Genomic DNA, 21,258 nt, shown 5'->3' with positions numbered 1-21,258 from the left:
AAATAACTTCATGTATTAACTAAAAATTCAGACCAGTGCGGTCATAGAACTGCCTGTATTACGTCTCTGTCACTATAGTTGTTATTCAGATAGAGGCTAATAATGTCAGTGCAATCTCCAATTGTGGCATAGATTATGGATAGCACACACCTGATGTGATAACTTTATAGGGAACTTCCTCAGATGTTGGAAATAAGGCTGTATAGATTTGTTACCAGATTGGAATTTAGGGATAATCTTCAATATTCCACCGGTTATCCTTCTAAATTAAAGAGAGATGGCATTAATAACATTTAATAAACATGGACTGGTATAAAAACAAATGAACATTCACAAGCGCCCGGTATGTTTGTGCATTTTGAATAAAGCTTTCCAGCATAAAGAGCCGGTATCTTCCTGGATTCCTTTGTGGCAGGGACAGGGTCTTTCACAGTCACCAAAACGTTGCTGTCAGCTGACAAGTTGTGTCCTTCCATGCTGGATAGCGTCGCTGCCTCTCTCCTTCCCCTGCTTGTGCACAGGTGGGGGCGGCGGCCTCTCTCCCTGGATGGATACGTGTCAGCACGATGGTCCTGCAGACGCCAGTGTCAGTGTGGCAGCTCCGGATTGGTCGCGCGTTCCCCAAAAAAAAAAAAAAAAAAGAGAGAGACAGGCTGGGAAAGGTGAGAGGGAGGGGAAGGGTTAAATCACAGTGGTAAAAACAGACATGAAAAGGAAAGGATACTGGAAGGAAGAGACACAAGAGAAAATGAAATACAAGAGAGAAATACATAAGAGGGAAAAGAAAGACATGAGAGAGAGACAGAGGAGAGAACAGAGACAGAGGAGAGAGAGAGAGAGAGAGAGAGGCAGCAAAGAGAGAGAGAGCAAAGAGAGAGAGAGGCAGCAAAGAGAGAGAGGCAGCAAAGAGAGAGAGAGGCAGCAAAGAGAGAGAGAGGCAGCAAAGAGAGAGAGAGGCAGCAAAGAGAGAGAGAGAGAGAGAGAGGCAGCAAAGAGAGAGAGAGAGGCAGCAAAGAGAGAGAGAGAGATAGCAGAGAGAGAGAGAGAGAGAGATAGCAGAAAGAGAGAGAGAGAGGGAGCAAAGAGAGAGAGAGAGATAGCAGAGAGAGAGAGAGAGATAGCAGAGAGAGAGAGAGAGATAGCAAAGAGAGAGAGAGAGATAGCAGAGAGAGAGAGAGAGAGATAGCAGAGAGAGAGAGAGAGAGAGAGATACATGAGGGGGCATTGCCATTTTTTTTGCCCAGGGGCCCGCACATGTCTGGCTCCGCCACTGATGCCGGGATGGATTTTTTCACGCCATTGTTACTGCATTTTCTGTGGCTATCCACAGTTACAGACGTTATCCTCCTTCATATGGTCAGTGAAACTGGACCGGTGAATATATTATGTACGGGGCGCGGTGGATCCCCCTGTATATGAGGGAGGTAGGGAGACAGAGAGATAATAAAACACTGGATAGTACTAATAGTATAACTAATATATACTGAAGTACTTCTACTGTAGCTACTGTTTTTTTTTTTTTTTTTTTGTTTCAATTTATTTTTATTGTTTTAGAGAGACATAACAAATATATAGTCTTGGAATACATATGATGTTTTAACAGTGTCACTTGTCCATACAAAAAAAGAGCATTAACAGTTCGTCATCTGAAATAAAATAATTGATATAACACGCGTCTCTCATGAGCTTAACAAAGGAAAGAGAAGAACGTAGAAAAGAAGAAAAAGAAGGGTGGGAGGGGTGGAAGGGGGGGGGGGGGGGGGTAGGACGAGCCCATTTGTCTGGTATTTCTGTATTTATTTATATGGGGTCCCTAGTTTCCTGGCCATATTTCCCAAATTTTGTGAAATTTGTCAGTTTTCTGGTTCAACTGTGCTGTGAGGAGCTCCATCATCTTTATTTCCCTTAGTCTCCGTAAGACAGTCTGCCTAGAAGGCGCACTTACCTTTTTCCAGGCAGCTGCAATAACACAGCGGGCAGCTGTCATTACATGAGTGATCATCTTACTTTCTGCCGTTCCTAATTCATCTATTGGTTTGGCCAGCACCATGGTCAGCGGTTCCACCTCAACCTCCACCCCCAAGTACTCTCTGATCAATCTTTGTATCATGACCCAGAATACCTGAATTTTTGGGCAACTCCACCAAATATGAACCATATCTCCTTTTTGCCCGCATCCCCTCCAGCACAAATCCGGGGACCCGGGGAAGATCTTAGCCAGCCTGCTCGGGGTTAGGTACCAATGAAATAGAATTTTATAAATATTCTCTTTGATAGTGGTACAGATTGACGTTTTTGCAGCTACCTCCCAAATGTCCTCCCAGTCTTCTCTATCGATCTCTGTATTCAAATCTTCTGCCCATTTGATTATATAGCTATGTTGGGAACAACCCGCTGATCGCGCCAGGCCCAGATATATCTCAGAAATCAGCCCTTTACAGTAATATCCTTTCCTACACAGTCTTTCAAAATTTGTTAAATCTTTGAATGCCGAATCTTTGGAGACTGATTGCAGGTAATGCTTAATTTGGAGGTAACCAAACACTGTTTTTAATATTTCCAACCTGAACTTTTGTAAGGGTAAAATAACTTAAAGATATACAGAGATATATGCTGGCCATAGAAAGCAGCCTTACTCTGGCGGTCAACAGAAATACTCAATATTGTTAGGCTATGGCGTAGCACTTTTCTGTTACTGCAAGTGACTCCAACAGCTTAGTTGAATTTTTCAAAATCAGAGAACCACAGAATGAAAACCTATGTGTATAGGGGATCACAGGGCATATACCGCTGAGAATAGTGCAGGGCCCCCATGTTCAGATTGTTTTATTTTCATAAACGATTGCTCCTTTAAAGGGGTAAAGAAATGCATGATTATCTCAGTTTGCTTGCCGCAACCTCATAATGAAACCTCATAATGATTCTATTTGACTACATTAAAATTCTAGTAGGAGAATTGAGATTTGGCATAATGTAAGAATCCGCTTTAGAATGACATCTTGCTCACATCATATCCAGACCTGCTCAGTAAATAGCATCATGAATAAACCCTGGCCATGCTTTTTGCCTCATAAATCTTATAAACACCATAAGGCTTCAGCAAAATGAGATTGAATGGCTAATATGTGTGTATGCTGTCTTTATAATTGGATCTTTCACAAACGCCATGGAACAGGGCCAGTTAATTCTGCACTTTCTTGATTTGTTTTGCTCAGAAGCAAAAAATCATTACTGCACTGCCAAATACCATACTATTCTTTATTTTACAAGTGAGATATGGTCTCATAACTAAATTCTATTGATTGAAAAAGTGAAGCAATAGTATATTGAAAACAAAATTTAGAATACCTGTCAAATGCCTTGTCTTAAACACAGATATATAGGTTACCGTCCAGTTGTGATAGCTTTTTTTAAGAGTAGTAGTATAATTATTTATACATTTTGCTTACACGGGTCTATTAAATCATACTGTCATTGTCTTTAGTGTGGAGTCCTGCATATGGAAAAGTCTGCGAACAGGCTTGAAGATACAAAGAACAATCACCCGGGACATGAATAGTGGGGGTGGAAACGTGTGCCCCAATGCCTAAGGAATATGAACATTCAGTGACAGAAATACTAGGAAGAATCAATTGGAGCTATGTGTCAAACTCCAAGAATGATTATATTGTCACCAAAAAGACAGCAATAGCATTATTTAAAAGAGGGGTTCTCATCCGTGGAGTACTAGTGGTCTTTGGGGATGTCCTCAGAGCCCTTTAAAATTCATTAAGGCACTCTGAATATTGCTATTCTATCAATCTGTAGATCTGTAGATATAGAAACATACAATTTGTTAATAAATATGTATGTAGCAGGGTCCCCCCTGGCCCCCCTTACTTGTGTCTTGTTGTGGGGGCGAGCGCGTTCCCAGGGGCTCCCGGCAACATCAGTGGCAGGGCGCCGCCATCTTTAATGTCCTCGCGTGTGCGCGGAGGCTTGCGCAGACGCGGCGGCCATTTTAGTGCGGGAGAACTGGCACAAGAGGCGCTCCGTAGTGCAGGGACCCCTAGATGTTGTGCAGGCGCAGGAAAGTGGTGCGGCGGCCATTACTCTAGCGCAGGTGCAGATAGAGGTAGGCGGCCATTAGAGAGGCGCCCATGCGGTCCTTATAGGGAAAAGCCCCAGAGGGGACTACAACTCCCAGCAGGCTTAGAGGCAGGTGAGTCAGATGATTGCAGGCAGCCAATAATGCTTGCAGTTTTCCCTGCAGAGAGTAGATACATTGTATGGGCAATGTGCTATGAGTCAGTCAGGCTGAGGAGACAGTGGGGGAAGGAAGGGGGGCAGAGAGCTGTGAGCTTCTGTCCTAGGTCAGAAGTACTCCGGTCTAGAGTTGAGGCCCTGATTCCCCACTGATTTCAAAGGGACAGGCCCTTAGGTAAGGACCCTTTTCCCCTTCAGCTGTGTGCTAGGCAGGGACCCTCTGAGAGGCCCTGCTGCTTGTTCCTTAGTGCAGGGACAGAGAGAGGCCCTGCTGCTTGTTCCTTAAGGCAGGGACCCAGTGATAGTGTTGCTGCATGTTCCTGTAAGCTGTGTTGCTGATCCAGACTGTCCTTACGGTGGGACATCTGGCTGGACCCCATCCCACGCGGAGGTACAGATCAGCGCTGGACCAAGCGGCGCTGGTAGACCCTTTGCGAAGACACCCAGGTGCAGGGACACCTGGGCAGGTATTTACAACCTTCCACACGTGCACCAACTTTACCTTGCTCCTCACATGTGACAGGCCTGTTCACACACATGGGTGGGCTTGGACTCTCTGGACACGGGGTTGGGAAGGGGGTGTAAGGGTATAGCCCAGTTAGGGGCAAGGTTATAGCTGCCAGCTAGTGGCAGAGGGTGGTATATATTGTTGTGTTTGCTGATATTGTTGCACTGTTATATATGATACTATTGTGTTGTGTTGCTCGTCCAGTAAACCTTTTAGCCATAACCCTGGTGTATGTGGTTTCTGGGTGGGTTCCTATGTTAGGGCCATTCTACATTCCTATAGAATCCTACATAGGTGGAGGCGCTGACCGACGAGAACGTTCCAGAGAAACACCCCAGGTTCCCATCAGCGGAGGCTCAGGCCTCCTATGAACCTGCAGGTATACGCACCACACCTGGTAACATATAGGTTCCCCCTCCCATGCACTCTATCTGCGATTGGGGTACGGGGAAAACCCGTTACATGTAATAAACAAGGCTACGGTAATGTGGGTGACAACTGAAAGTCGCGGGCATTCCTTCTTCCTCCTGCTTCAATAAGGAGTCAACAGCCCAGGAATGTGTAGGAGTGTGAACATGTATTAATTGAACATACTGATAAAAACAATGCTTAAAGCAAACATGAACAACACTATTTTTTTATATAAGGCGGGTTATAGATAAACTGCTGTAAGGCACCTTACGGAAAAATAATTACAGTATATCAGTATAATGTTGCAGCCATATACACCTATACCTGCACTTTTGTGTATACTCTCGTACATCTCCATCTGCATGCAAGCAACCCATGTATGGAAGAGGACAAAAGAATATGAATAATGAAATAAATTTAAAAAAAAAGTTAGTAAATCAATAGATTAAACAGTCTCTTAGCAAATATACCTGATCGGGCTTTATTCATTTATTGGTTGATATCTTTGCTAGCAAGAAATGACCTTTAAAAAATGTTTATTCTTTATTTATTGATTTTTATTAATGTTACGTCTTGGATGAGACCTCGGAGTACACACAGATGCAATAGCCATCAAGCATATTCAAGGTATAAATCAAATTTCTGTATATTTATTTATTTATAAAATGTTTTACCGGAAGTAATACAGTGAGAGTTACCGCTCGTTTTCAAGTATGTCCTGGGCACAGAGTTATGATGATAAATTCATGGTTACATAGGAGTATAGGGTTATACATTATATATAAAGACATTGCATTACATTAAGTGAACAGGGTTATTGTCATGAGGGAGACTCCTGGAGCAGGTAGGACCTTGGTGGCCAGAACAGCAGGGGAGGCACGGATTGTTGGGGTCATGGGCAGAGGTGGTTGGCAGGCGGCAAGCAGGAACGTCGGGATCACACGCAGAGGTCGGAGGCAGACGGCAAGCAGGAACGTCGGGGTCATAGGCAGGGTCGGCAACAGGAAGGCAGGAACAGGCCAGGAGTGCAGGAACTGAGACTAGGGAACAGGGACTGCGACCAGGGAGCAGGGAACAAACAGGGACAAGCCAGATTACCAGCAAGGGCCTTTAATACAGGACTCCAACACGGAACAGGTACAGGAACAGAAGCTGCTGCATTAGCATGAGCATAAGGTGTCTGACACAAAACAAAGGCAAGGGAGGAACAGGAAAATGGAACTATAAGGACAGAGGAGGACAGGAGTAACAAGAAGACAGACAGAGGAACCCCAGAGTGGACAGAAAGCAGCAGCACACCCGGTGGACAGAGAAAGGAACTATGGCTAGGAGCAGGATGTCTAGGAAACCCTGACAGTTATACATTGTATGAAGACATTGCAAGAACAGTTAAAGCTAAAGTACCTTATGGGCGTATGTAAAAGTTACAGACCACATTAAAATATGAGACAGCTTTAGTTTAGGTGGTTCTGAGAGTCTCCGGTAGATTGTTCCAGATGTGAGTTGTATGGTAAGAGAAGGAAAGCGGCCGGCTACTTTGTTGAATCTTTGTTGAAATGTCCCTTGGAGTCAGATCTCAGGTGATAAGTGCTCCGTGTGTTAGGGGTGTGGAGCTTGTTCAGATATGGATATGTATAAGCATCAGATATATGCTACACTTATTGTCCCTATGTATATGCACAGTGAACAAGAAAGAGAAGAGGGCTAAAGGGGTGTGGAGAACAGGCACTGAGCGCCATTGAGGGGATCGCCTGACCAGTCCCTGTCACATTCAAATCCGCCCCTGCCCCTGACCACCTGGCCTGTGAATAGACATGGAGAGACACCTCTGAAATACGTGAGGGTGTTCACTCGCTCCCTCCACCCCCCGCATCAGAACCAGAGTGACAGGGAAGACTCCACCTGTGTCATATCTCTTCCTTGGGTCAGCATTCACTATAGTCTATTCTGTGTTATTGAGCATTTATTTTTATAGTCCATGGTTGTAGTTTATTTACTCTGGCCGCTGCAAATTGGTGCTTCTGCTTCCCCACGGTCTTTTCTCTTTCTGGTCCTCTGACGATCTACGAGGTTTGAGTGCTCGCTGCAACTATATTAAATATGAGAATATCATGTGACGTCATCAACTGTACATACTAAGGGGCCTATTCACTAAACTTCGGTAAGTCAAGTGCATTGCCGAACGACTTTGCATGTTATCGCACTATAAAAAATGTGTGTGAAAACGGTAAGACACTAGGAAAAATCACACATTTTTAAAAGTTCGGTAAAAAAATGCAACATCACACTACTTGTTTTTTCTTTTTTTTTTTCAAGTCTTATCGCACTTAAACTGTTTGCTTAAATTGCACCCCGGAAGAGCTATATCTCCGTGCACAGCTCTTACAGGCGATCGTGAAGTTTTTATGTACATTTTAATAACAGGGTATTGTAGCAAGTGGTCGTCACAGCTGAACAGCATTTATTTCATCCTCGGGGACCCTTTGCTTCTTGAGTTGCAGGACCCGGTATGGGGTGCCGGTATCTCATGTACATTTAAATCTTCCACGTCACGTGACCGTGGAGATTTAAACATGGCGGAAATACCGGCACCCCATAACGGGGTGGTAACTGCTATGGTAATGAAGGGGTTAAACCCATCCGCTACAACCACCCACCCTGGGCCAAGTACTCCCATTCACCAACCCCCTATGCCCTCAATAAACATTTAAATACAACAACACCACTACCCACCCCTCTAACCCCAACACCCCTCCCCCCTATGCATACAGTACAATAATAGGAAAAATTCCTATTATCCAAATATGAATAATAGCGCATTTGTCCATTAAAAATAAAACATTAACCAGCACGTATAAAGTAAATTAAAGTTCTACTTACCTCTGCCAGGATGAAGGCCGCCCTCGTCTTCCTCCCAGTCCTCCGTGGGCAGCAACATTACAATAAGAAACAAACTACTGGCCACAAGCCATTTAATCACCTCACCACTATAGAAATTAAGGGGTTAACCCCACCACACGATACCCACCCAAGAGGCCTAACCACCCTCCCCGGAGCAACTACCCCACCACCTCCACCCATTAATTGGCACAGTTGTAAACCATGCCCCCAATATAGGCATGGATTGTCACAAAGGCAATGAATGGGCAAGCTAAAAAAGGAGGCACAAAATAAAACAAGCATTTCACAATCAAGCCATTAATTTTGACTGTGGTAAGCCATGCCCCCTCTTCCAGTCTCATGCCCATACCTCTCCCTCACACTCTCCCCTCTCACTCCTCCTCCTTCCCCCCTCTCTCCCTCCTACCCCTTCTTCTTCCTCTCCCTCACAGCCCATCTCTCTTCCCACTCTCCCACTCCATCGCACCCCCTCTCTCATCGCCCTCTCTATCACCTCTCCTCTGCTTTTACCTATCTCCCTGCTGCCTCTCTCTTTTACTTCTCCCTCACACCCCCTCTCTTCCCCTTCTCTATCACCCCCCTCTTACATTCCCACTCTACCCCATCCTCTATTCCCCCATCCTCTCTCATGCTACCTCATCATCCTTCCTCTCAAACATTCCCCCAACCCCCGACCCAAGAATCTCCCCCCTCTGTTGGCCACAGAACCCTTTAGGGATGCCCGTGGAACCCCAGTTTAAAATGACTGAGCTAGAGTATCAACACTTGGTTTACAATGTTGCAGTTTAATATGGGTCAGTGTAGATAAGTCTCAATACAAAAGCCAGGAGTAATAGAATATTAGAATGTTTTGTCTCGTTTTAAAAACATCAAAACAAGCAAAATAAAACATAAAATACATACAAGCTTTTTTGGCTATTCCCCCGTGTGCATAATGCTGTATTATTGTTCCATACTTGTGTTAATATGTCTCATGGAACCCCCTTCCACTGACCTTTTATTTAGTAGATGAAGATAAAATAATACTGCAGTTCAAGCTGCCGTTTTTCCATTTTTCTTTCCATTCAATACGTGCATCAACACAATCTGCACACTGACAAGTGATTAGCTAAGTTGCCGATCGATCCGTTATCCTGTGATCTATTATTTTGCTCTGGGTTATTTAATTCACTGTTAGGACTGCACAAGAGTACCCAGGATGCAAAGTTCTGTGTGGAAGATCATGTGACCAGGCAGTCACTAGATACAATTGGTGCACTGCTAAAGGGAGGGCAGGGCTCAAAAGCCTGAGCCTGAGCCTGTCTCAGAAGGAAAGGGGTGTGACTTTGTAAATGGTTTATGTATGTAACGGGTATTCCCCCCCCCAATCGCAGATCTAGTGTGGGTGCGGAGAACATACGATGTTACCAGGTGTGGTGCATATACCTGCAGCTCACAGGAGGCCTGAGCCTCCGCTAGTGAGAGCCTGGGGTGAATCCTCTGGAACGTTCTCGGTTTCAGCGCCTCCACCTATGTAGGATTCTATGGGAATGTAGAATGACCCTTACATAGGAACCCACCCAGAAACCACATACACCAGTATTATGTATAACAGGTTTACTGAATGAACAACGAATACTACAACATCATGCTTATACTTTATAACATCACCACGTTATAACATCCCCACACGGTGCCCACAGCCCAACCCCTTTGTCCCGTGGTCAGCGCTGCCACTATGTGAGAGAGAATGTTATGATCTGTTGGTGCACTTATAGAGTACCTGCCGAGTGCTCCTGCACTCGATCCTGCAAGGAACTTCCCAAAGGATCTGTCGTTCTGGGATCCCGTCTGATCCGGTCCGGTGAATCCTTGCTTGGGGTCCGCCAGGGGCGGTCCCACCCTGAAGATTGTCTCTCGGGGCGTAGACTTGAGCCCAAGTCTCCGTTCAGGAAGCGCAGCGTCCGCTGTGTCCCTGTCTATCACTGCACTACGTGACATGCGCTATACTACAGGCCTTCCCTACAGTACAGCAACCTGTAATGGCTTTGGGGAAAACTCCTAGGGCCCACGGGGTAGCCTATCTTATGCAGGGATCCTTGACCCCCTGCACCCACACTACCTCCTCCCGTACTACCCAAGTCCCCTCTGCCTCACTATTAACTAACTGATCCCAGCGCCTGCAGCAACAAGCTGTGACCCACTGGATGCTTGCAGCCAACGTGCTGCACAACACTGTGCCTGCCTGTCAGACCTCACGGCACTGACAGCCATGACCCTGACAAGACAGCACACTGACACTAAGGGCAGCGTCCCTATCTTGGGCCGTCCCTTATCAATTACCCCACTAGCCTCGGGGTGAGTTGGGGACCTACCTGGGATGTGAGGGCCTTACTTGGTGCAGGAGCTGCACTCACTCCCTACACCCTTCCTTCCCTCACAACTCCCCAGCTCCAACTGACTAACGTGCTCTAAGCCCGCGAAATGTATCTCTTTTCTCCCCCTGGCCTTCCTGCAGCCCTATTGGCTCCTATGAGGCACCTGGTGCCTGTCTCGCTATGCCCCATGGGAGTTGTAGTCCCATGGAGCCTAGAAACACATTGTGGCCGCGTGCGCGCCTCTCCTGCGCATGCACGAACAATTGGGGGCCGCCTCAACCTTTCCCTGCCTATCCCTACACTGGCGAGACTTCTCCCTAGCTCTGGGGCCTTACCTGCGCCTGCGCGATCACTGCGCATGCGCGAGTATCTCCTCAATGGCGACGCCCGGTGACACGATCGCGGCCTTGGCAACCGGCCGCATGCGTCCCCGGCAACCCCCGAGCCGGAGCCTGACCGCCCTCAGTCCTGCGTTCGGCGCGCGGGGCCGCCCTGGAACTCAGCGGTACCCGCGATCGCGCCAGAGGTGAGGGGGGTGCTGACAGGCAGGGGAGACTTGGCTACATCCTCCCCCTGGTGAAACACCCAACGTCCCGCTTGGGGAACGACATTACTCAACATAATTTTACACAATGAAAAATTGCATTGAACAAACGGTATTGTATTGTATGTCTTTATTTATATAGCGCCATTAGTGTACATAGCGCTTCACAGTAGTAATACATGTGGTAATCAAATAAATAACAGATAATATAAATAACAGATCATGGGAATAAGTGCTCTAGACATAAAAGTAACATTTCGGAAGAGGAGTCCATGCCCCGAGGAGCTTACATTCTAATTGGTAGGTAGGGAGAACGTACAGAGACAGTAGGAGGGAGTTCTGGTAAGTGCGTCTGCAGGGGGCCAAGCTTTATGTATCGGTGTTCAGAATATCCACAGTGCTATTCATATGCTTCTTTAAGCAAGTGTGTCTTAAGGTGGGTCTTAAAGGTGGATAGAGAGGGTGCTAGTCGGGTACTGAGGGGAAGGGCATTCCAGAGGTGTGGGGCAGTCAGTGAAAAAGGTTTAAGGCGGGAGAGGGCTTTAGATACAAAGGGGGTAGAAAGAAGACATCCTTGAGAAGAACGCAAGAGTCTGGATGGTGCATACCGAGAAATTAGGGTTGAGATGTAAGGAGGGGCAGAAGAATTTAAAGCTTTAAAAGTGAGGAGAAGAATGGAGTGTGATATGCGGCGTTTGATCGGAAGCCAGGAGAGGGATTTCATGAGGGGAGATGCTGAGACAGATCTAGGAAAGAGTAGAGTGATTCTGGCAGCAGCATTTAGGATAGATTGTAGGGGAGACAGGTGAGAGGCAGGAAGGCCAGACAGCAGGAGGTTTCAATAATCAAGACAGGAGAGAATGAGGGCCTGAGTCAGAGTTTTAGCAGTCGAACAACAGAGGAAAGGGTGTATCTTAGTTATATTGCGGAGGAAAAAGCGACAAGTTTTAGAAATGTTTTGAATGTGAGGGGCGAATGTGAGAGAGGAGTCGAGTGTGACCCCTAGGCAGCGTGCTTGGGCTACTGGGTGAATGATTGTAGTTCCAACAGTAATGTGGAAGGAGGTAGTAGGGCCAGGTTTGGGAGGAAGTATGAGGAGCTCTGTTTTAGCCATGTTGAGTTTAAGGCGTCGGAGGGCCATCCAGGATGATATAGCAGAGAGACATTCAGAAACTTTGGTTTGTACAGCAGGTGTAAGGTCAGGTGTTGAAAAGTATATTTGTGTGTCGTCGGCATAGAGGTGATAATTAAACCCAAAAGATGTTATTAGGTCACCTAGAGAGAGTGTGTACAGAGAAAAGAGAAGAGGTCCCAGGACAGAGCCCTGGGGTACCCCCACAGAGAGATCAATAGTGGAGGAGGAGGTGTTAGCAGAAGAGACACTAAAAGTACGATGGGAGAGGTAGGATGAGATCCAGGATAGAGCTTTGTTCCGAATACCTAGAGTATGGAGAATGTGGAGGAGAAGAGGGTGGTCCACTGTGTCAAATGCTGCAGAGAGGTCGAGTAATATGAGCAGAGTGTAATGACCTCTGTCTTTGGCAGCATGGAGGTCGTCAGTTATTTTAGTGAGGGCTGTTTCGGTGGAGTGAGCAGTGCGGAAGCCAGATTGTAGAGGGTCTAGGAGAGAATAGGTGTTGAGAAAATGGAGCAAGCGAGAGAATACAAGACGTTCAAGGAGTTTAGAGGCAAAAGGCAGGAGGGAGACAGGTCGATAGTTAGAAAGACAGGTAGGGTCAAGCTTGCTGTTTTTGAGTAATGGTATGACTGTTGCATGTTTGAAGGAGGATGGAAAGGTTCCAGAGCAGAGGGAGGAGTTAAAAATGTGTGTAAGCGTAGGGATTATAGTAGGAGCTAGAGGTTTTAGGAGATGGGAGGGAATGGGGTCAAGTGGGCAAGTGGTAGAGGGAGAAGAGGCGATCAACAGCGACACATCCTCCTCTGAGACAGTGGAAAAAGAGTCAAGGAAGGCAGGAGGAGAGTTAGGAAGAGGTGTAGGATGGGGGGAAGAAACAGAGGGGATGTTCTGCCGTATGGATTCCACCTTTTCCTTAAAATAGTCAGCAAAGTCCTGAGCGGAGATGGAGGAAGGAGAGGCAGCTGAGGGTGGTTTGAGTAGAGTATCAAAGACAGAGAACAGTCGGCGTGGGTTAGACTTGTGCATGTTGATTAGTGCAGAAAAGTAGGCTTGTTTAGCTTGCGAGAGGGCAGAGTTGAAACAGGATAGCATAAATTTGTAGTGAAGGAAGTCTGCGAGAGTGTGAGACTTCCTCCAGAGGCGTTCAGAGGAACGAGTGGAAGAACGCAGCATGCGCGTGTGGGAATTTAGCCAGGGTCTAGGGTTAGAAGGGCGAGGGCGGCAGAGAGAAAGCGGGGCATGTAGATCAAGAGAAGAGGATAAGGCAGAGTTGTAGTTCCTGACCAGGTTGTCAGGGTCTGTAGCAGAGCTGAGAGAGGAGAGGGAGGAGCGTAAAGTGGACTCAAAGTCAGGTAAGTGAATAGAGCGCAGGTTTCTGCAGAACCGGGGGGTAGATGGAGGTGGAGAAGGGGAGAAGCGAGATAAAGAGAATGAGATGAGATGATGGTCAGAGAGAGGAAAAGGGGCAATGGAGAAATCAGAGAGAGAGAAATTTTTAGTGAAAACCAGGTCTAAGTAGTGGCCATCCTTGTGGGTGCTGGCTGCAGTCCACTGTTGAAGGCCAAAAGAAGAGGTAAGAGAAAGAAAGCGGGAAGCCCAAGAGAGAGAGGGGTCATCAATGTGGCAATTGAAGTCCCCAAGGAGAAGAACAGGGGAGTCTGAGGAGAGAAAGAAAGAGAGCCAGGATTCAAAGTGAGAGAGAAAGGCAGAAGGGGGATGAGTAGAGGTAGGTGGGCGATAGATGACCGCCACATGAACAGGGAGAGGAGAGAAGATCTGGACAGTGTGAGCCTCAAAGGAGGGAAAAGCAAGAGAGGGGGGAATAGGAAGGGTTCGGTAATGGCAGAGAGAGGAGAGCAGGAGCCCCACGCCTCCACCCCTGCCATCAGGGCGCGGAGTGTGGGAGAAGGAAAGGCCATCGTAGGAGAGGGCAGCTTCCAGAGCAGAGTCAGACTGAGTGAGCCAGGTCTCAGTTATAGCAAAGAGAAGCAGGGAGTGAGAGAGAAAGAAGTCATGCACAGAGAGGAACTTGTTAGAAAGAGAGCGTGCGTTCCAAAGAGCACAGGAGAATGGGAGAGAGGAGGGAGGGTGGCAGGGGATGGGTATGAGGTTGGAGGGGTTGACACCAGAAGGAGTAGAGCTGGCAGTTGGCAGGCGAGGATGAGCACATGTAGGAATAAGCCAGGGACCAGGATTGGGAGAGATATCCCCAGAAGCAAGGAGGAGAAGCATGGATAGAAAGAGGATGTGTGAAGAGGATTTGTAGGGGTGTTTTTTAGTGCAGGGGATATAGCTGTGTGGTGTCAGAGGACGCAGGTAAGAAAGGAGTTCATGTGAACTGAGAAGTGGTGAAGAAAGGAGAGATGGAGATATATGAATAGAGTTTGAGACATACTGAGGCTGTGAAAGTGGGTGGGGGAGTGGGGAATGTGGGTGGACTGGGCGCTTCCCAAGTGATATTAGATAGGTGTAATTAGTGACACACCTAAAGTACACAAAAAATAAACTTAACACCATACAGTGATATTCAAAAATAATAGTGTACAATTGCAGCTCAACTTCCTCTGGTGGGACAGTTCCAAGTCCCAGGATGTGGAGTTCTCTTTTCTTGGGGTTGAGGAGGAGCGCAGGATAAGCTCGTGATATGTAAAAAATAAAAGTATATATAGTGCAGATGGTAGATCACTGCTATAGAAATAATCAGTATAGGAAATGAACTCACAAAAATCGTATTATGTTACTGCATGTCAGAGATCCATCTCTCTCTGACTGGAGCCCTTTGTGTATCTGGGGTCAGGATGCCTCTCAGTGGAGTGGATGATATGTAAATGAAAAAAACCACAAATAGTGCATACTGTATAAACCATAAATATGTATTAATCACAAATGTTCAGGAAACTCACATTTTCCATGAATAAGATGGGTGGTGGAGAGAACCGCCGATAGAAGGGTGGTAGAATGTAAAGCTGCTGCCCGGTGCTTCACTTTGACTTGCACCTCACAGTGTAGTTCCGCATCAGTCTCTGCCGTCGCGTCACTTCCGGTTTCGCGTCACAGGTTTTTACATATCACATACTGAGGCTGGTAAAAGGAAGTGCATAATTTGAGAAGAAGTGAAGTCACAGCAAATATAAATGGTAAAGGCAGCATCACAGCAGTAATGATGCAGTCTGGTATAGATGATATCCTCCTTTCCAGCGTAGTTCAAATGCAGGAATCAGGGCCAGATGGGGTGTCCACTTCTTACTCACTTCTTTTGAACTTCCTTTTAAACTTCAGTTGTTCAGTAGTCATGCCACTTATAATGGGCCACTTCCTTTTAAACTTCAGTTGTTCAGTAGTCATGCCACTTATAATGGGCCACTTCCTTTTAAACTTCAGTTGTTCAGTAGTCATGCCACTTATAATGGGCCACTTCCTTTTAAACTTCAGTTGTTCAGTAGTCATGCCACTTATAATGGGCCACTTGGATATGGGCTGCAAGCAGACTAGCTGTTCTGACTGGGTTTATATAGGCCTAAAAGTCACATGACAGTGTGGTTCTGTCTGCTTAATTAGCACATCTGAGGCACATTCAAACAAATGGTTGTCTACACAGGGTGTTCCCTGCCTAGGTGGCAACACTTAATTTGATTAGGGGTAGACAGAAAACAGCATTAAAATATGGATTTTACCTAGCATTGGATCACTTGCATATACTATATAATACACACAGCAGAGGCTTCAATGAGGATTTAGAGATGGATTTTACCTGAGGAGAGAAGAAGGATAAGATCCATTAGGGTAAGAGTTCCTTCCTTTTAAACTTCAGTTGTTCAGTAGTCATGCCACTTGGATATGGGCTGCGGCAAACGGTACACTTAGCAGGTCGACTGTAACATCCTTGAAACATGGCACATCACACCCAATAATACCCGAGGCCAGCTGAGTATCAGCTGCTTGCTGAGACCATTTGTGGGGTGCCCCTAACTGATCGTGTGGGGGTACCTCACTTTTATGTTGGTGAGCCTCCCCTGGGAGAATCTCTTGGGGAGCACGCTCAGGGGTTACAGTCACAGGGGTCTTACTATTTCTTCCCCCTGGTGGAAGGAATAGCACAATGTCTCTGGGCACAACCGCGGCATGGATGCGGTAGACCAGGACGCCAGGACCTTTCCCGCGGTCCACTACTTGGCGAATGGGCCGCTCCTTTTTGGCCTGAAAGGAGGCAAGTTTCCCTAAATCCTTCTCCATACAGTCCTTATCCCTACTTACTTGTGAATCTTCCACTGGGAAGCAAGCAACTGGCAATGTCTCTGTTTCACCCTGCAGGGGGTAAAGGGTAGATACCTTACCACTGCTGTGATTCACGGTGGCCAACAGGTCCTCGAGGACGCTGTCAGTCCCCACCTCGGCTGTCTTGGGACCTGTCCACAACACTTCTGGGACAGTCCACTCACTGACTTGAAACTCGGGAGCATTGGATCCCAGTCCTGGTACCGTTTGGGTCGGAGCACACGGGCTCACTCTCAGTTCAGTTGTGATGACACACGGATGTCCAGCTACGTTCTCCGGCTCAGCATGTACTTTAGTTGGAGCATTTTTCATGGCCACCTCCACCGGAGCCTGTAGGGAGTAAGGAGGTTCCTCACCACTCTGCTGGCTTGCGATGGATTCCTCTTCCTCTGGAACATGATCAGGTAGGTACAGGTCCACTCGCACCACTGGACAGCTACCTTCTAAGGAGGACACCTCCGCCAGGACGCGATGCTGAGTGGAGCCATTCGCCCTGGTGGCCAGACGTAAGGAGCTATCGTGCTCCGCGGTCACCTGGAGGCTCTCACCCAACACCCCTGGGGCAGTCAACTCACCCTGGTCGTCGTTAGCAGGTACTGAACCCAAGCCTGGGACCGATGGTACCTCTGTAGTAAGCCGGACTGGCCGTTGTAGGGCACACGGGCCCACAGCAGGGTCTGTATCCGCCGAGACAGTTGTTCGATGACGTCACTAGAGTGGTCCGACGGCAGGCGCATCGCCATTGATGAGACTTCAACCTCTGCCTCGGAGGCCATCACTATCGGATCCTCCGCAAGGTAGTCACCGGGTCCTTCTGCGATACAACCAGTGGGTATAGGTACAAAGCTGGCGTGCTCCGATACCTCCACTGCAGTCACGCTCTTCTCCGCCGATGGTTCGCTCGGTTCCGTAGCTAGCTGGGCAGGTACTTCCTGCTCGGGAACCTGGTCTAAAATGTTCACTTGGGCACACGGGCCCTCCACAACCTCCACAGCTGGTTGTTGGTGGCGGGAATCCCTAAGTAACTTCTCCCTGAAGACAGACTTAACTTCAGCACAACTCATAGTGATATAGAGGTCAGGATCCTCCTCCTCCTCTGTCTCCTTGGTATCACCGCTGGGGTGGTTCGCCGGTAGGCGCATCGCCACCGATGGGACTTCAACCACTTCCTCGGAGAGTATCACGATCGGATCCTCCGCCTCTGCTGGTACTGCAGGCGGGGGCATAATAGGCTTCAATAACCGGGCACTGCAACAGTCACATGGGGGTTCCCACGTCAATGCCTCTCTAGAACAGTCACAGGTGGTATAAAAACATCGTACATACGGTTTTCCTTCCACCTCGGTTGGCTCGAGGCCTAGCGGGAACTGGGATAGGTCAGCTCCCCATACATAGGCTTCTTGCAGGCAGGTGCAAAGTAGTGCAAGAATATCTGCTCCTGGCGCCTGCCAGGGCACATACACATTAGGGTGTACCCCATAACAGTCTATTACCTCATCAACGTATGGTTGAAGATCACAATGCTTTCTCCCCCTGGTGGAATGTGAGGAAGGGGCAGCACACTCGTTCAAGGAGTGATTCTGGCTCTGCACTGCGTCACTCAGTTGGTGGGGTGGGGCTTAGGTTTTCCCGCCAGTCCCGGACGGTTTTCTACAAAGTCATTCTGTGCCTTGAGCGCGGTATCACGTGCACTGTGTTCACTTGTGGAAAGTTGCCATGGCGCTGGGTCAGCGTATACTAAAGGGTAGCCCTCAGGGGGGCACCCGGGCATAATTAACGTGGGCGGTGACTCGGACGGGCATAAATCATACGTGTAGGGCACCACAAAAAGCATAGAGCTCCCTGGTGATGTGGGGTCTTTATCTACATCTAGAATAAGGGGGTACTGCCACCCGGGGATTTTATACAAGTGATCACCGACCTCCTCGTCTGATATATTTGCGGGAAGACCTCCTACGACCACCACACGATGGGGGTTAGCACCTAGCCTCAAAGCCCAGGCGAGGACCTCGTGTCCGGACTTGACAAACACGGTGGACAATTTGGAGAGAAAAAAAAATTGGAACAGGGCACCCCAGGTCTGATCTCAGCAGCGCCTCCAAATGTAACGGGTATTTCCCCCCCCCCCCCAATCGCAGATCTAGTGTGGGTGCGGAGAACATACGATGTTACCAGGTGTGGTGCATATACCTGCAGGCTCACAGGAGGCCTGAGCCTCTGCTAGTGAGAGCCTGGGGTGAATCCTCTGGAACGTTCTCGGTTTCAGCGCCTCCACCTATGTAGGATTCTATGGGAATGTAGAATGACCCTAACATAGGAACCCACCCAGAAACCACATACACCAGTATTATGTATAACAGGTTTACAGAATGAACAACGAATACTACAACATCATGCTTATACTTTATAACATCACAACGTTATAACATCCCCACACGGTGCCCACAGCCCAACCCCTTTGTCCCGTGGTCAGCGCTGCCACTATGTGAGAGAGAATGTTATGATCTGTTGGTGCACTTATAGAGTACCTGCAGAGTGCTCCTGCACTCGGTCCTGCAAGGAACTTCCCAAAGGATCTGTCGTTCTGGGATCCCGTCTGATCCGGTCCGGTGAATCCTTGCTTGGGGTCCGCCAGGGGCGGTCCCACCCTGAAGATAGTCTCTCGGGGCGTAGACTTGAGCCCAAGTCTCCATTCAGGAAGCGCAGCGTCCGCTGTGTCCCTGTCTATCACTGCACTACGTGACACGCGCTATACTACAGGCCGTCCCTACAGTACAGCAACCTGTAATGGCTTTGGGGAAAACTCCTGGGCCTACGGGGTAGCCTATCTTATGCAGGGATCCCTGACCCCCTGAACCCACACTACCTCCTCCCGTACTACCCAAGTCCCCTCTGCCTCACTATTAACTAACTGATCCCAGTGCCTGCAGCAACAAGCTGTGACCCACTGGATGCTTGCAGCCAACGTGCTGCACAACACTGTGCCTGCCTGTCAGACCTCACGGCACTGACAGCCGTGACCCTGACAAGACAGCACACTGACACTAAGGGCAGCGTCTCTATCTTGGGCCGTCCCTTATCAATTACCCCACTAGCCTCGGGGTGAGTTGGGGGCCTACCTGGGATGTGAGGGCCTTACTTGGTGCAGGAGCTGCACTCGCTGCCTACACCCTTCCTTCCCTCACAGCTCCCCAGCTCCAACTGACTAACATGCTCTAAGCCCGCGAAATGTATCTCTTTTCTCCCCCTAGCCTTCCTGCAGCCCTATTGGCTCCTATGAGGCACCTGGTGCCTGTCTCGCTATGCCCCATGGGAGTTGTAGTCCCATGGAGCCTAGAAACCCATTGGGGCCGCGTGCGCGCCTCTCCTGCGCATGCGCGAACAATTTGGGGCCGCCTCAACCTTTCCCTGCCTATCCCTACACTGGCGCGACTTCTCCCTAGCTCTGGGGCCTTACCTGCGCCTGCGCGATCACTGCGCATGCGCGAGTCTCTCCTCAATGGCGACGCCCTCAACGCCCGGCTCCGGAAGCGCCGGAAGCCCGGTGACGCGATCGCGGCCTTGGCAACCGGCCGCACGCGTCCCTGGCAACCCCCGAGCCGGAGCCTGAGCGCCCTCACTCCTGCGTTCGGCGCGCGGGGCCGCCCTGGAACTCGGCGGTACCCGCGATCGCGCCAGAGGTGAGGGGGTGCTGACAGGCAGGGGAGACCTGGCTACATGTAGAATACATTAAAAATGACTTTTAAATGCTACAAGTATTTTCTCACAGTACAGAACTGATTAAAAAAAACAAACATGTAGGATATTGTTTGAACTGCAGCTTTAACGGCAAAATTGGAAACATGTGCCAAGTTTCTGTACTGGAGAATGTAAAATCAAAAGTAGAAAGTAGGTAGGAGTACAGTATATTGCTTATTTAGTAATGCTTATTTGTTTTACTGTAGAGCTGTTAATGTTTTTCTTATGTTTTGAGAAGAACTGCACTCAGTACAAATCCAGGAAAATAAATTTATTTAAGTTCAAAAGAAAAGCAAAAAAAAAAATACAACACAGACATAACTCTAATGAAGTTAAATATAAATTGAAAGACACATCATAACGGCGTATAATGGCTTGTGTAACCAGAAAAGTACCAAACGGACATTCTGAAATTAATTGATTGAGGTATTTATCTATTTTTGGCTATAAAACTTTCTTTGTTAATAGTAATAGCATAAGAGCCTTGTTAAAAACATATATAATTCTTGTATCATTTCCATAAGGGCCTATTCAAAAGAAATGCTCCAATGATCCTTTGTCCAGATAGTTTACTATATTCTTTTTTGGTATCCAAACACAATTTCCACCCCACAGCCCATAGAGATTGAGGTACATCAGGCAAGGGATAACTCAATGCTTAATAGTTGGTGTAAACTTGCCTAAAAACGCGTATTTATTTGACCCAAACTGAAAGTATATGTGACGTTCGAATTATATGTCAGATTTTTGGAAGGACATTCTAAAAGAAAGTGCAAAAACATTAATAACTGACTAATTGCTACAGTAAACTCTTTCTTGGTATCTGGACATCAAGCAGTTGAGCTGATTGCACCAGCAGCAATAAACATTTACATCTCTACAAAGTTTCCCCGGTGTGTTTTAATTTGTACCTTGCAACTAGTGATGTGCAAAACTGTCCCAACGGTGGCCGCGTATTTTTCTCTCTCAACATTTCGCAAGATATTGGGAGAAGGGAGGAGAGTCCTGTTTAGTAGAGTACCCACTGACTTAACTACCTCCCGAGAGAAATCTCTTTGCAACACATAGGTGGATACCTGGAAAATATGCATATTTGCATATCTAAATAAGCATGTTTGCATATTCAAATACACTTATTTTC

This window comes from Ascaphus truei, chromosome 1, assembly GCF_040206685.1.
Source record: "Ascaphus truei isolate aAscTru1 chromosome 1, aAscTru1.hap1, whole genome shotgun sequence".
NCBI classification, from domain to species: Eukaryota; Metazoa; Chordata; class Amphibia; order Anura; family Ascaphidae; genus Ascaphus; species Ascaphus truei.
Note: the sequence above shows the minus strand (reverse complement) of the source record.